General features: G+C 40.2%; 1 protein-coding gene across 1 annotated transcript in view; it reads right to left on the bottom strand.

Annotated features, from left to right (window-relative positions):
• The window catches only part of ARHGEF28 (Rho guanine nucleotide exchange factor 28), an 84,890-nt gene that overhangs the window by 62,485 nt on the left and 5,495 nt on the right, over positions 1 to 16,910 (bottom strand). The gene's annotated exons all lie outside the window — the stretch shown is intronic.

Raw genomic sequence — 16,910 nt, 5'->3', positions numbered from 1 at the left:
ATTAAAAGGTGAATCAGAGTCTGAGTCCATTTTGTGCTAAATAAACAGAGAGCAGATTCCCAAAGTTGCACTTTGTTGTTCTCAATAGCAAGTCAAGCCTAAGAGTAATGTGGAATAAACGAATGGACAAAGAAGGATCAAATTGCCCACTAAACACAGGGGAGGGAGAAGCTGTAAATGTTTGCTCTCTTCAGGCGTCCAGGCATGTAGGCAGATCGGGCTGCAAATATTAAAGCAGAAGCAAGAAGGTTGAAGTATGAGAGCTTCGAGCTGAGCTGCTGCATCGTGGTCCAGAACTATTTGAAAGGTCACTGTGTGCCAATGAATCATTAACTCACCTTTCCATTTTGATGCAAATGAAAACAATAGAAGCCAAGTAAGGAATGAGAAAATACTTCTCAAAAGCAAATAAACTATTGCAAAGCTTTGTTTCCATGTTAAAAGTGGGGGTTAGAAGATCTCAAATTAAGGTCAGGCAAAATGCTGGAACTAAGGTAGCCAAAGATGAACACCAAGCTATGAGGACTAATCAATCTGCAGGGCTCTGTATCACTCCAGAGCAATACCCCTCCTCTCAGCGTTTATAATTTTGGCAGACCTTGGGATGTTGCAGCTGGAAATGCAGTGATAACTCACTCAAAATCTGTTACTCCCATCTTTCTAGCTCAAATGATCTTAAAACTTAAGTGTCATGAAGAAAGATTACACTGTCATTAGAGGAGCATTTTTTCCAATAATATTTAGTCTGCACAGTAATTTCTCCTTCACACAACACCAAGTTAGACAGTGAATCATCAGGATTTTGTAGATCTGGCACCTTTACAGCTCTGGTCTAACCTCACTGCAATGCACAATACAGCTAGTGACTAATTTACAACAAATCTTCCATTCTTATACAGTCTCCCCGAACAACTCACAGGCAATTAGTATTCAGTAGGAACTCATTATCCCTTCCCCCAACATCTTTACGCTACACAAACTACATTTTTTTCAAACAGGCTTATATGTGGCTATACAAGAGCTAATACAAAAATAACATGTCCACTGTTTCTTAACCAACTCCAGCAAACATTTCTTTTAGTTACCCCACAATGTATGTGGTTTTGTATTCCACATAAAGGAGGAGAGGGAATGTGGATCAGCTTAAATGTCAGGTTTTGGAAGATGATGACATTTGAGCTTGTTAACATTCCTTACTTCACTTCAATTATTTTTCAGGCTGCTAGGGTCTGCAGCGCTACTTCTGTATTATGTTTCAAGTGATTCTTTGATCCACATTTCAGTCAGAGATAACAATGTATTTGTTGAAGGAAATAATGCAATTCAAATGCAAATTTAATTCAAAACCCATTAGAAAAATATCCATCATATTTTCAGGGATAAAATAATTATACAAGCCCTTCATAAAGTGCACAAATTACATAAAACACAGTTGAAACACATCATTGTTCTGCCCTTCCCTTAACTGAAGTTCTGCCAGCTTTGTTAGGCCTGAAAAGAATAATTCACCCCAGATACTGGAAGCCTTAGACTTTCACTTTAAATATTAGACACTCTCAGAGACTTTGTTTGATTTATATGTATAATTAACAGCCCCAGGGAATTACAACAGACAATGGAAAATACAGGGAGGATATAAATCCATGCTTAAAGCATCCACTTCAAAATATCTCCACTCCCTGGAATGTCAGGTTCAAATTGCACTGATAACTCCCCTGGGCATACAGGAACGCAGGCACTGACGTAGTCCTTCCCACCTGCACACCACCCAGGGCACTTGCCTGCCTCCCACCATGGCCACAGTTTGAGAAACAGATAGGACAGAACATATCAAGGAAAGCCTTCCCAACTGCTCCAATACAGAAGATTTCCCCTCTACACAGTAATTTTCCCTACACAAGTGTGCTGTCTGGCTCATTGGATATATTTAACACCAACCAGAACTAAAGTTTTCATTTCAGACATGCACAAAAGGCAGTGTTCCATGGACAAAGGGCAGTTTAAACATAGAGAGCTGATGTAAAATTTCTCACCTTTCAATTTCATCAATTATTCTTTTGTTCTGTTTTACGAGAAATGGTAAAATTTGCTTACTTCTGTGATACCTCCATTTGTGAATATTTTCTGCAAATCTGGCTTTTTTCACTTATAGATTCAGCTAAAAGAACTCACTCTCATTGGCCTTTCTAGACTTCTGTTCAGTTTAGGGAGGGGTGACTGGAGCTGAACAAAACACTCACCATGAGGAAATGCAGCCAGTGTATTTAATGGCATTAAAATATTTTACATGCCTAGACATTTACTTTCCTGAATGACCTCCGTACACTGCATAAATGTTTGCACTGACTGCTCAGTTATTGCCTGCCCTCCCTTCCTTAAACAAGCTGCGTTTATTTAACATTCTAATAAAAACCAGTAATCAAGATTGTTAAATAATTTTTCAACAGCAGCCCTATTACATAATTCTCAGAGAATCCAACAACTAAATGTCTGCAGTGATAAAACCCTGAACATGCACTCCTGCTGTTTATCATCTCTTTTTTGTCTAAGTTCTTAGGCTTTTCACCTGCACACTGCAACCTCTTCTGAATAGGATCCTGCATGGGAATTTGTCAATGCCAGTCTGAAAGTGCAGATAAATTATCAACCTTAACCCCTACTTTTGAAGGGTTAATAGAATATCACTCACATTATTTGCTCTGTTTGGGCCTTGTGAAAGGCTTCTTTTTTCTTATTTGTAAAACTCCTTTATGCAACCATGAAAGATGTCATGCTGTTCTTTGCCACAAAGAACAGCTTCGCCGTACAGTCTTTGACTAAAAATATTTTGTTTCTTGCACTTTGTAGGGTGATCCAACCCACTTTTCACCTGCCACTCCTTCCTTCCAAAGTAGTGGCATTCGCAGGCAGCTACTGCAGGGATCTCACCGCTTATGAGATAAAAGGTCCTTTTAGCTGGAAAATATTAACCTCGCTTTCCACTGACAAAATATTTTTCATAATATATACCAAGATACAGATGGGAAGATAAAGAACAACTATGAGGGTTTATGTGTATTATCTAAGGCTAACACTTTTGATAAATAATGTAATGCCTTAAATTCTTTCAACCAATGCTTACCTAAATACATTCATAAAATCTAAATGTTTTTCAGAGATAGTACAGTGTATTGTGTATTGTCAGACCATTCCTGTGGTTCATGGCAAGACAGAAGGAAGCAAAGGAATGTCACCACATCCGCAGGCTCCGTGCAAGAGCACTGTTGCCTCCCTGCACGTGCAGTGAACAGCACTATAGTACCAAGTGGGTGGGCTGCCTGTCCCCACACACTGCTAAACCACAGCTGGCAGCTCTCTCTCTCAGGCAGAGCAGAAGGGGACAACCCTGAGCCACCACCCCCTCCCCAGATGGAGAAGAGACATATACAGAATGGAAAATGTGGCTAACAACCACAAACAGAGCAGGAGAGGGTCACTTTTGGACACAGGTAGAATGAGAGCCACCTAAACAAAAGCTCTGCCAACACCACCCTGTTCACTTTGCTCTGGGAACAGTCTCCCCTGGTATCAGCAATGAAATTTATTTCCCCCAGCTTGATTCTGTCCCAGGCGCAGTGGAGCCTGCAATCCTTTCCCAAAGTACATCAAAGCATCTGACAAATAAAATGAAGTAGAAAGGGTTAGGTGATCTCCAGCACTGGTCTCTGTGACCCACAGGCACACATCGCTTCCCTACCTTCTTCACTCATTGTTTTTACTAATTAGAGCATACCTTCCCACAGAGAGGATCAGACAATGTACCTACACAAACTATCTGCTTCACCCTACATTAGACTTAAAAAGACTCAGCAAATATGAATTAAAGGCAACTAAAAGGAAAACATTACTAACCAGATGCCAGGCACCAAGCAACCGCCAACTGTAACACTGTTTGCCCATAACAATGACACAATGGCTATGAAGACTGTGGCTGCCAATATCTTCATAGGTCTCGAAAGATGGCTTGTCACAGACATGAAGTTTTACCATTTCTCTTCTCTAGTAAAGACCAGGGTCTTTCTTACGGAAGTCTATACAAGAATACTTAGAAAAGCTTTGCCACATCACTATTCTCTCCCTCTCCCTTTCCCAAATCATTGATGAACCAATCACTAAAGAAAAAAGGACCAAGCCCAAATCCTTGAGATCTTAGTTGATAACCTCATTCACCTATTCTTTATGATGCTCCTTATTGCTAAGTTTCTGATGGGAGATTCAGGCATTTTGTTTAAGGAACTGACCCATTATTTTCTTACTTTGCAAGCAGATGTCTCCCACAGGTAACAAAGCAGTTTTGGATTTAAACTGTTCAGCAGTGGATTTCAAATGGTCCAGGCAGGCAGTCCCTGTCCATCACCACCGCCCAATGTCATGGCAGTATTTGGCGGATTCCATCTCCCCCTCCCTCTCCAGCACCCTGTGGCAACCCACCCACACTGCATCACCCAGAAGGGATCAGAGCTGGGAAGGGCAGGGGAAGGAAGAACACAGGATTTCTTGCACTGCACGCTCTCCCTGCAAACAGAATCACAGAACCCCAGAACGGGAGGGACCACAATGGTCACCTGGTCCAATCTCCCTGCTCAGGCAGAGTCATGCCAGAGCACATGGCACAGGACTGAGCAGATGGTTCTTGAGTATCTGCGGTGAAGGAGACTCCACACCCTCTGGGCAATCTGTTCAGTGCACAGTCACTCACACAGTAAAGAAGTCCATCCTCAAATTCAGGTAGAACTTCCTGTGCATCAGTGTCTGCCCACTGCCTCTTGTCCTATTGCCTGTCACCACTGAGAAGAGCCTGGTCCATCCTCTTGACACCCACTCTTTCATAATTTATACACATTAATGAGGTAAACGCCTGTTTTCCATGCTTTCAACCCTGATGAAGCCATAGGTTTCAACAGGGTGGAGGACCATAGCCATTCATCATCACAGAGCCTGCTCCTCCCACTACAAGTTTAAAGCAGCAGAATCTGCACTCCCAGAAAAGCACAGTCCTGGGTGACTTAGGTATCAAAGCCAGCCACATTCTGACATGAGATTAAATGGCCCTGACCACCAGCCCATAAACCTCCTGCTCACATGTCCCCCTCATCCTCTGTTCTTCACTCTTCCATTCAAACAGCTGAAGACAAAACTCATCCACATTTGGGACCTCTCTTACTGTAAGAAGTAGATCTTCTGTAGACCTTGAGTAGACAGATAACAGAAATAATAAGGAAAAACATAACATAACAATACAGCACTAGAAATTGGGTCAAGTTTTCATTTACTTATTTGAGCAATTTTTGGACACTAGTGTAGAAAGAATACAGAGCAGCTGCTGCCTTCACAGACACTCTGCTAAGAGCAGTAGAGCACCCTATCCATCTCCAAAAGCACTGTTCTAAGACACAGCAAGTTCACTGAAACACTCTGCAAGGCAGAGTTCATGGCAGGCTGCAGGAAAAGCAGAGGCAATTTGCGCACACTGCTTTCTGGATTGCTTGAAGCTGGACTGCCAGTCCAGGAGTATTTATACTTAATTGGATTTACTTCCAAAGGATCTATCTTTTTATCATTCCCAGACAAGGCACATGGAACCACTGTGTTGCAGCAAATAATCCAGACTGAGAGAAGATCATGCTATCTAAATTTCTATTGACTTCCTTACTATTTCCCAGCAGATACATTTCTAATTTGAATGTGAATTACTAAATTAATTGTTGAGGCTACTTTTTATTGCTTTCTTTGAAAGCAGGGTGACAACTACACTTAGAACACCTATAACAATAACACTGTTATAAATGATAAAAATATGATGTTTGTGATATTCAATGAATGATGCATTCTCCTACAAAGAGGTCTTAGCCATAGGTACCTCTTTTGAAAAGCAGCAGCTTGTAAGTGGTGGGACTTCAGGCTTGTTTCTTTGATAAACTAAAAAGCAATGTGCCTTCACAAATTTAAAAGAAACAGCTTTGCACAAACCATACTAGTACTCCAAGATCCTTAGAAAACACTGACCAGACTGGGATAGAGAAGGGCTCAATATCTTTACAAAACTTGGGCAAGAACATGACCTGTGCCCAGTACTGACTCAACGTAGCTCCAAAAAGCCCATGGGCACACACAAAATCTTGGGTTTTGTCTCAAACTCTTTGTGTTGCTCAGTTCACTCACACGCTGCTAGGATTTCACAGCATTCCTCCAACCCAGACCTTTATCATGTCTGGTTCATGGCTGATGGCAGATATTTTCTTTTTTATATCCTTTTTAAAAAACACCAATATCACTGTAGGGTAGCAAGCAAGCTCGGTTTAGGATAAGAAGCTCATTAATACTACTTTCATGTGGCAGCGGTCAGTATGCCCTGACTCTTGAAACAACCAGTAAGCAAAGCACATATAGAGATAATTTGCCTAAATGATCTCCTTGTCCAGTATCTATTCAGATCAAAAGACTAGCTGGGAAACACAGAACAAATGTGCGTGGAAAGCTCATCACGTTTTTGTTCAGTATCCTGATGAAAAGCTCCCTGATGAAAATAAGAGATTATTTGCAAAAGCAGGAGCACCAAGGGATTAATCTTCCTTGTTTCAGCTCCATGGAGGCCTGTGAGAGCAGGAACAGGGAGCGTGCATATTGCCTCATGTGAAAGCAAACCAAAGTTCGACTTGGACCTCGCTTCTACTGAAGCTGTGCCAGTGACTTGGGTATTGAGTCTACACTCACACTAGCAGACTGTGATGCCAAAATGTGCACCAAAGACCCACCTCATTAAAAATCCAATTTTCTGTGTTTCAGGGAAGACTTCAAGGGAAGGCTGCCTCTTGAGGAGGAAGAAAGCTGAGAAATGTTTTCTTGTGTGCACTCTCAAGACTACAACAGTTTACTTCATAATATATTTTTGGGTTATTTTTCACATTTACAGAGTAACTTGACATTAGATAAATCCCAAATTGCTCATTTATGTTAGCATGAAATGAAACTGGGTAGAAGACAGGCCAAAAAAAAGGTAATTTAAACATCAATTTTTAAAAAGCGCCTTTATGGAGAGTTATTCTGTTGAGCAAATTTGTTTGGGATTTTAGGCAGAGGAATAGAACAAGTTCTGGGAAGCCAGAAACCATATGTTTGTAGTGTGTTGATTTTTCTTTCTTTTTTTATTTCTTCCTTTTGAGGTTAACTTGAATTATAATGCCTCAGAAAATCAAGAGTGGAGGAAACTCCAAGCAACAAGAACTAGCTTGTTTCAATGCCTAATGCTGCTTCTTCCAGATTTCTCCCTAGCTTTTTAATTAAACTCAGTTGAGGCTGTGAGCCTCAACTGTGGAACATTCTCCCAGGAAAATGTGACTTCCTGTATCTTCTGTAGCTCTTAACTATTCTGCAGTTTTCAATGTTGCATTGTTTACAGACACTCCAAACAAATGTGAATATTTTTATCTACAGAAATAAGTTACTGTCATGTTTAAATGTTGTTTAAAGGTTGGTGCTGGCAGTACTGTGACAGACTAACCCAAGGTATGCCTCTAATGCAAGGAGCCATGCAAAGATTTTGCAAAGTGGAAGAAGCAGCACAGCTGCAGCCCAAAATCCCAGAGTGCAATTGTCACCATCATTAGCTGCAGTGGTAACTGTGCGATTTTCTTCAGTTGTTGTTTCTCTCTGCAACTTTCAGATCATCTACCTTTTGACTAAAAATTAGGGGTTTTAAATCTTCCTTTACCACAAACTGAACTTCTTTGGCACAACCAATCTGAGCATTTGCATATCTCAAATCATCCAAGTACTGTAGTGCCTCTTTATCAGCTTGCTCTCTACAGCCCTCTTTCTTTCAGGAAAAAATGAGTTGCAGAGAAAAAATAAGTGATATGCCCAAAGTCTTGTTAGAAATCTGTTGAGAAACTGAAGCAGAAGTCTGCAAGTCCTAGACTAGAAATGCTATTCTGGATCACTCCACCTCTCTCAAAGCATATATAAAGCAAAGACAGGATGGAAAGCTGCCAGAATATAAAAATGACTGCAAACAGAAAAGATCTGCACAGCCTGAATCAGAGGACTCCTGTAACTGTCTCAAATAGGCAACACTTAACACACTAACTTTCACTCTTACCTATCAGTAACCATAAAATTATTTCCTGTAGTTCCAATGTCAAAACAGGCACACTTGACTCCTAACATTTCCAAATGCAAAGATTCTGCCCTAAAAATCCCAGAAGAAAAAAATACCACAAAAAAGGAGCAAAATATATGACTGCTCTAAATACAAAATATAATATTTTTACAGACATATCAAAAACTGCGCAAAGGTAGAACTCCAGACAGCAGGACCATGTTTTTTTCTATCTTAAAAGAATAAAAAATTACCACTTTTAAGTCTTACCCATCATGGTGAGGAAATCTAATCAAAGAAAAGAACAAAACAGCAACACTGAAACCAGATTTTTCTGCATATTTCAGTAGAGGCCCACTGGTATACAGAAAAGAAGATCATTATGCCAATTATGTTCTGTTCCTTAAACTGATCTGTGGTTAAATGGGGATTTCTGTGGAATCACAGAAAATCAAAGGGCAGACTCTACTAAAAATATTTTTCAGCTGCCTGGTAACACAGTGAACTGCCAAAAATTTTGCATCAGTAATTTTATCTCTGGCAAAACATGGCTTCCAGGAGTTTTTCATCACTGGCAGAGCAAACACATAGAAGAGACAGACACTACTAGGTTGTTGGCAATGTAACATGGGGATCATGGAAATTATTTTGAAAAAATATTATCATCATCCCTTCCTGAAGTTTAGGGGAGATGTGGGGGAAAGCTGTATTTCCTTGGAAGAAAAACTGGGTGTTTGGGTCACCTTTCTTAATGGGAAAGAGAAACTTTTGCAGCTTTACAAATGGCCCTGTGAACATTATCTTTCCCAACCAGCTATGAAGAACAGGAAGGAATTAAAAATGTTTAAAAACCCATGCTCTGCTCACACTGGGCTCACATGCCCAGCAGTGACAGCATACAGTTGTCACCTCCTACACTTTTCCCAAAATGTACATACAGGGTTGCTGATTCTGAGAATGCCAATGCCTGGCAATAAAACACATACATAATATTGAAAGGGAAAAAAAAAATCCTTTTTTTGTTGCTTTCCATTTGCAGATATTGGTTTTCTCTCATTGTTTCCAGCACATTTACCTTAAATGATAAAAAGGAAAAAATTCCATGGGGGGGTGAGGTTTGGTTGGTTCGTTTTGGGTTTTGTTTAGCAGTTTTTTCTCTTGTAAACATAAAACAGACCTCTAACAATTTCCAAAGGAGACAGAAAGAGGGGAAAGAACACTGGCAGGTGTGACTAGTACTGGAGCATCTCCCTACAGCCTCTTGTTAAGCATGGTCTAGCATCCTGCTGTGCCCTACTCCTATTCCTTCTATTCTTAAATAGTGCAAACCCAAAACTCATCATCTTCTTGGCTTCTTATTGGCCCATCACTCCCTGGACTGATATCCCTGGGGCTCTTCAGAGATCCTGGAGGATGAGAAACATTTTGCATTAAAAAAATTGAACTACAATTCTCAAAACCAAACTACAAGACCTGGTGCCTAAGGCAGCCAGGTCCCAATCCAAAGATGAAGAAAACAGGGAGCAGGGAGCATTGGTGCCCTTTTACCATCCAACCAAACGCTGAAAGCACTTCTGCAAAAGCACTTCCCAAACTCTGTGGAGAAAGTGCCATAATGATCAACATGCTTGAAAGGGATGTCTGAGGAAGAACAGAGAGAGCAGGAACAGGAGAGCCCTTCCAGTAGTCAGTGCTACTTCAAAGGTCCCTTCCAATGAAAACCATTCCATGATAACATTGATTTTTTGGTGAAGATTTCTAAAGCAAGAACCACATAGGAAAAGGAGTGAGAAACAGAAGTGGGGGACTTTGTACCCCCATTGAAAGAGCACTCACATTCTCATTCTTACAAGTACTCTCTGATTTACACATCCAGCTACCAGTGAGATTCCAGAGTTTTCTTGTTTCTATTCACTCTTTTTCATTCAATCCCCTTTAGCTGTTTCCCTCTCCCCCACTGACTATTTGAATTTCTCTTCTTATCCCCCACTGTGTGCTTTTCCTGCCAAAACCGCTGCCATTTAACAGCACTCCCAAGCAAACTTTTTTTTTAAAGAATAGTTTGAAACAATTCAGGGTAAGAAAACTATGATATTCAGCAATATGGCTAAATGAGTCAGGTTAGAACATATGCTGATTTTTTACGTTCACATAAACCAGTAAACAGAGCTTCAGTAAACTTAAAAGTTTCTGGCTGACACCAAACTATTTCCATCCTTCTTCATCCCTCCCCACTTCTATTTTTTATTGCACACCCAACAGTCCACTCATTCCCTAGCCTATAAATCAGCCCCATCAGATCTCATACACAGTGCTCACTGGAAGCCTTTCAGGCTCTGCTGAGGTCAATGGCAAAATCCCACTGGACGTCTATGTGATGAGTGTTTTGGCCGACTTGAGCACACAACCTGGAGATGGGCAAGGACAGCCCACAGCAGGGTCAGCAGCAAGTCCATGCTCCAGTCCTTACACAGGGCAAACTGTCAGTTACAGAGACTTCTAAAACGAGTAGAACTGATTTCACTGCAGTTTTTCCACAAACAAGTCAACTTCTTAAACATACTCTAAAGTAATTAAGATAAAGGGGGTGACAGAGGGCTGCTTCTTTCTCATATAGGCATTACAACAAGGAGTTTTTCTTAGTTTAATACGAGATAATCCTGTGCTCAGGACACACTTCATATACACACATGTATGAACACACATAGGTATATCTACACATTTTAATTTTACTTTATATGTAAATAAGGTGCCTAATAAAATTTATTTAAATCAAATTATAAGCATCTAAAACTTGTCCAAATCATACTGAAATTCACCACTCTTTTTACCCTCTTAGCTCCTCTAAAAATCTGCACTACCACTCCTAACAGCATGAACCATGGCCAAAGTCACTTGCTTGTTCCTTCAAGAGGACTCATGATCTGATGCATCTGCCCAACCAAGCATCAGAAAATGAGCAGGTCTGAAGCCAGAGGGCCTGGCTTCTGCTTCAGCTGTCACAAACAATTCCATGCAAATGATGCCTTAGAAGGAAAAAGCATTTCAGGCGTAAGAAAAAAATATCAGCTATCATTTCAGGGTGGAGAACTTCTACTTTGTCAGCTTCTAAATTACTTTATGTTCTGTCCAGATGGTATAACTGGAACAAAGACCAGAGCCAATGTGGCTTTCATATTAACAAACCATAATCACTCCCCCGTGGCTCCACACACTCCCACACTGAGATACAGCCAATACTTTGGTCTTGCTTGACAAAACAGATTTGAACACATGGGCACTAACATCACACATACCTTGAATTTTTGAGCAAGGCAAAGAGTGGTACGGTGTCCTATTCTCAAAAGCACTAAAGTTAGAATGACTGTGAATATTAGGGCTTTTGCTACTAGTCCCAATTCCCTCGTGGTGCTCTCGTATTCCCTGTATCAGACAGTGAGAAAATCATCATCAAATAGTTGAAGTACAGGTATTTGGCATAACAGTAACTAAAACAATAGATAACTAGATGCTGACTTAGTGAGAGGTAATAAAATACTCTGCCAGCCTCTTATCTTAGAACTGTCTCTGAGTTTATGTCAGCTCATTTCCTTCCAACATATATCCCCCCTATGCATGCACATCTATCCCCTTCCTTTCTGCAACACCAAGTGAATCTTCACTTTGCAGCACCAAAATCTGTGTACAGAATGTCTCCACTTGGGCTGCTCTTTCTGAGCTCAGCACTGCACCACAGGCCAGTGATGTCAGAGTGGCAGTCTCTGCCTGGCACAGCAGCTCCCACTTGCAGAGCTTAGTTACACATTATATTTTCCAGCTTGCTGGGCTTTCCACAAGCCCATGTTTGTATATTGTTCTTGTAGCCTTCCACAAAGCTCGAAAACACCTTTCCAGTGGAGTTTCAGTCTAAAAATGTGCTGTCTAGCACAGCTGGCTATATTATCCTACCAGGCCCACAACTCACTGTGTCATTTAAACATCTCTACAGACTTTATTTCACCTTCAGTCACATATACGGCTTCAGTCACATATGTTTGCTCCATCAGATATGATTTTCAAGGTGGTTGGTCCTACAACACCTAACACATTACTGAAAAGTCCTGGTATCACATTACTGAAAAGTCCTGGTATATATTTCAGTACTGTTGGATACACCATCTGTGTATGCCAGAGACAAAAGAGGTTCACTCTTTGACATAGATACAACTGGCTGATTTTCAGCAAGTTACTCTGCAATGACAATTACCTTCACCTCTTTAAAAGAAACTGTCTTGTGTGTAACTGACATAACACTACCTATCAGAAGTTTTTGGGAAGTAAAAATTTTTAATTCTTTTTTACCTATGGCCAAAAAGACACTATCTTCATTTTCTTTAGAAGGACCCCCAGAGTCTCAGAAAGGCTAGAAACAGAAAAATTGAGCTATATTTCTGAAGACAAACACTGTACTGTATTTATGCTTAGTTGCAAACAGTGCTATAGGCTTTCAGAATTCAGTTCAAGCACTGTTCATTTTAGGCATTCTCATAAATGCAATTGATACAGCATGCTACTTCCATATGCAAATGAACTCCAAGGACTCAAATCCTAACCGTAATCAAAGAAGAGACCAAATCATATCTTACTTCCTATGCAAACTTTGATTTTCAGTCTCTTACAAAGTTTATTGGCTTATAGCCAATATACAGTGCTATGGAGGAAACAGCAATATTTTCTAAGATTAGAAATATTTCTAATGCCTAAGCTGTTCATACCTATAGAACAGTTCAGTTCACTCATTATAGGTTCATTATATCCTTTCTGCTAGATCAAAATAAGAGACAATCACTATGGGACCAGAATCTTTTCCTCCCAGCAAGACTCGTGAGCTGCAATACTCTGCTCCAACACACACTTTCAGCATAGAATCCAAAATGAGTGCATACTGCAGATTTAATTCTGAGATGTCACAGATTACAATACCAACATGTGAGTTCCAAACAAATGGTCAATCTCCCTCACAGCTGGCAATAAAAAATTTTAAAAACCCAAGCAACCAAACAAAAAAAGCCTAAAGAGGTCACCACATTTATAAAAATTACTTAACATGTCAGCTCAGCAATATTCCAGTACATTCAAAGGTTATTAAAAGAACCCAAAACAAACAGTAGTCACTTGGTATTGATATCACTTTTACCAGATTTACCTGGTTTGACCAGATTTTGTTTCTCTCGATTCAAATTACTATTTTAGCTTCATACCCACCAAGGTACTAATCAAGCTCCTGTTTTAAAGGTACTTAAGAAATACCAAGACAAAGATTTTCTAGTTTTGTAAACAAATACATATAAATAAAAAGCAGAATATAAGACTAGAGATCAAATACAACTGACAGTAATACAGATGTAATGGCACTTCTCACATATTTTGGTCTCTCCCCAAAGCTGTTTAGATACCTCCAAGTAGATGACAATGGGAACTTGCAGTATTTTTTTGCATCAAACATTATTCCCATTTGCATCCTGTTAAGGACTCACAGCTACCCACAAGGTCTCCCTCAGGGACTAACTCCTCAGATGTAATGAACCATGCCGTCTGAAGGATGAAACTTACGCTGGACGTAGGTCTGGTGCTGACCCCAAACTGGCAGCTGCAAGCTCCCTAAAGGCACTAAGCTTCACCATAAATACAAGAGCTTTCTGGTCCCAAAGCAGAGCTTGCTTCTGCAAGCTGGCTTTCTAACCCACAACTACATAACAGGTTATTTCAAATAATTATCATCTACACACATAACTACTCCTGCAGCATAGAAGTAGCAGGAAGTGTTGTCTGGCAGGCAAGAATTTATTTCTTAGCTCAAATAGGTACACAGAGGTTGCTGCTTCTCAGCCTAAATAAAGCTTAGCAATTGGTAAAAAGAGAAATCTGTACCTTTGTATCACCCTGGGACAACTCATCAGAAGCCAAGCTCACAGGACCTGCAAGAGCAAAGATTGCTGCCTTTCATAAGAAGGAAATTCAGTCTGGATCTGCTTTGGTTTCTGCTGCTGGTCTCTCTCCTTTTTCAGAGAGGAAAGGGGACACAAGAAGCACACAGGCAAGACAGAACAATGGACATGGGCAGCCCATGCATCTCCCCGCAGCAGCAATCCCGTGGGCAGCATGCAAGCTGGATGCACAACAAGTGCTATTTTATTGTCACAGTTATGTTTGGGCTGATTAACCCCCACACGCTCAGAAAATCAACAGCTCAAGGACTGTGCCTCACACCAATGCACAGAGCAGCTGAACTCCGCTTTTCTTCTGCAGGGATATGCATTTTCTGAAATCAGACTTTGCATTTTTAACGCAAAAAGTAAAAAAATATCTTCACTTCACTGTTGCTCTTTTTTTTTTTTTTTTGTTTGGGTTTTGGTTTATATTTTCTTCCAAGGGATACGAAGGAGACAGCAACACCAAAAAAAACCACCTCCCACACTTTTCAAGTTTTGCACAAATGCAGCCTGAAGGACTACTGTGAAACAGCAAAGATACAGGAATGTAAATGAACACAAGCCTCACTCATGCTTCCAGGAACATTATTGTTTAGCAAGCATATTTTAAAATCAAATGAAACTGAAATCATATAGATAGAGTCATCATGGTAAATATGCTTCATTTTATACTGAATCTTTCAACTCTAGGTTCATATCTGTTCTCAGACATCCTCTTAATTTTCCAGCTCCAGCAAACAGTTAAACTAAGTATGCTTCAGCAGGCAGCATAGGGTGCCTTGAGGTATATGGAACCTGGGGACCTTTACTGGCATTGAACAAAGCATACACTCAAGGTTTTAAAAAAAAGAGTTCTATCAACACATCTTGGAAAAAACAATTCAAAGACAGCTGCCCATTACCTAAATCACACAAGTTCTGAGATGCAGTTATGTGCCCATTGTAACCTGTTGTCCCTGACCTCAGCAGGGCCCCTGGACACTGGTAGGAGGTAGGACTGGGTCCATGCTGATCAGTACCACAGTCATTCATTTTGAATTAATCCACCCTCTTTAATTAAACTCCTGCAGCACTCACGAATATATCTCCCCTTGCATTCTAAAACAGCACAACCATAGAACACAAAATCCCTGGTGCTGTCAAACTAAACATTCCAGACACCACCTTTCAGCTAGTAGGAGCAGACTATTTCTTCTGCAAGTGCAGACACCTACTTTAAAGCTTGCATGAGAAGATTTTTCTACAGTACTGACATGCACTTGTCATTATTTTTATTATAATTATTATTATTCAGTTCCACAATTGTCAGAAATAAAAAGCAATTTTCTCTAGACAATATATACTGTAGCAACAATCTTCCTGGTAACAGTGTTCAGTCAACTCATGGGCACAGAATTTCAAACTTAGAAAAGAGAAAAGAAAAGCACAAACTATAAAGTTAGCCAAAGTACCACCTACTTCACTTTTTGTTCTGCATCATGTCAGGAGAATGTATCACTCCATATATTTGAATTTAAGTTGCTATTGGAGATCAAGATAGCAGCATCACCTTACACTGACCCACTGCTTTCATTTGATGGCATTTCACAAGACATGGAGGAGATTGGCTATATCAGCCTCCTCTCATTAACAGCTCAAGAGTTCTGATAGCATGGGGTTTTAAAGGCCTGTTGGTCTTGACTTTAGGAGCGAGTAGCTACTACTTCTTGGAACGGCAGCAGTTTTAAAATCTGAGGGGGATACTTTCATGACATGAGTCTGCCAAAATAAAGTCCTGAACTTAGCAGACACTTTATAAAGGAGTTCAGTGCATGCAACTCAGAATGTAGTAAAGAAGCGCAATAATTTCATATAATTTTTGCTTCCTGCAGCAACAATTTTAACTCAATCTGGAACAAAGTTCTTTTGATTTCCTGAGTGCTGGCAAATGGAAATTTTAAGACAAGCCACTAGTCACCAGTAACCACCATTCAATGATTTTTTTTTTTTACTTGGTGGTTAGAAAACAGTCTGCCTTGCTGAAATATGGTAACCGATCAAACATTAAAATATCAGAAGATGAAAAAGCTTTGTTGACTAACACCATACAAACAGTAGTTGTAGGCTTCTCATGTCTACAAGTAGATTATCACAGAGCATAGAACATGCAACATGTTTACTACAATCTGTTTGTGTTGGTCCTGAATACTTACAAAATGTACTTACCATACTTACAAACCTGCTTTTCCAGGTGTTGAAATGATTTTTTTTTTAAACATGTGCAAAGTAACTCTGATGCATGAAGGCACAAAAGTATACAGTTTCCATTGAAAACACATATAGCTAGGGGTGCCTGTGCCAAATATCTCTGGTGCTTATCAGAATCCAAAATGACTGTAGATGTCCTGAACCGGAGACTCTCCCGCTCTCTCTCTGGGCTATGAATACCCATTGATGTTTCCATTCTGCTTGTGCAAGTCAGATCAAATTAAAGCTGCTTTTTGTGAAAAATATGGAAGTAATCATCACCCACAAGTCACACTGGCCAAGTGACTGGCACATATAGACTGCCAATGAAGGCCATTCACTTTCTATCCCCAAGTAGCAGCATAAAGACCACCCTGGTCAGAGTAGAGTGCTCAGGTGAACACCTAGAGTAAATGCATTTTCACACTGTATCAGCAAGGCCATTCACAAAACCCACATAATAAATTCTCACTTGCACTTACAATAACAGATATGTAGCTTGTTAACAACTGCTTATTATTTCTCTGCAAATTTAACTTCTAATGGCAGAATACTTGTTGCCTGAAGATGGTCAG

The sequence above is a fragment of the Camarhynchus parvulus genome, chromosome Z, assembly GCF_901933205.1.
Source record: "Camarhynchus parvulus chromosome Z, STF_HiC, whole genome shotgun sequence".
In the NCBI taxonomy this organism is placed as follows: Eukaryota; Metazoa; Chordata; class Aves; order Passeriformes; family Thraupidae; genus Camarhynchus; species Camarhynchus parvulus.
Note: the sequence above shows the minus strand (reverse complement) of the source record. Positions and strands in the feature narration are given on the sequence as shown.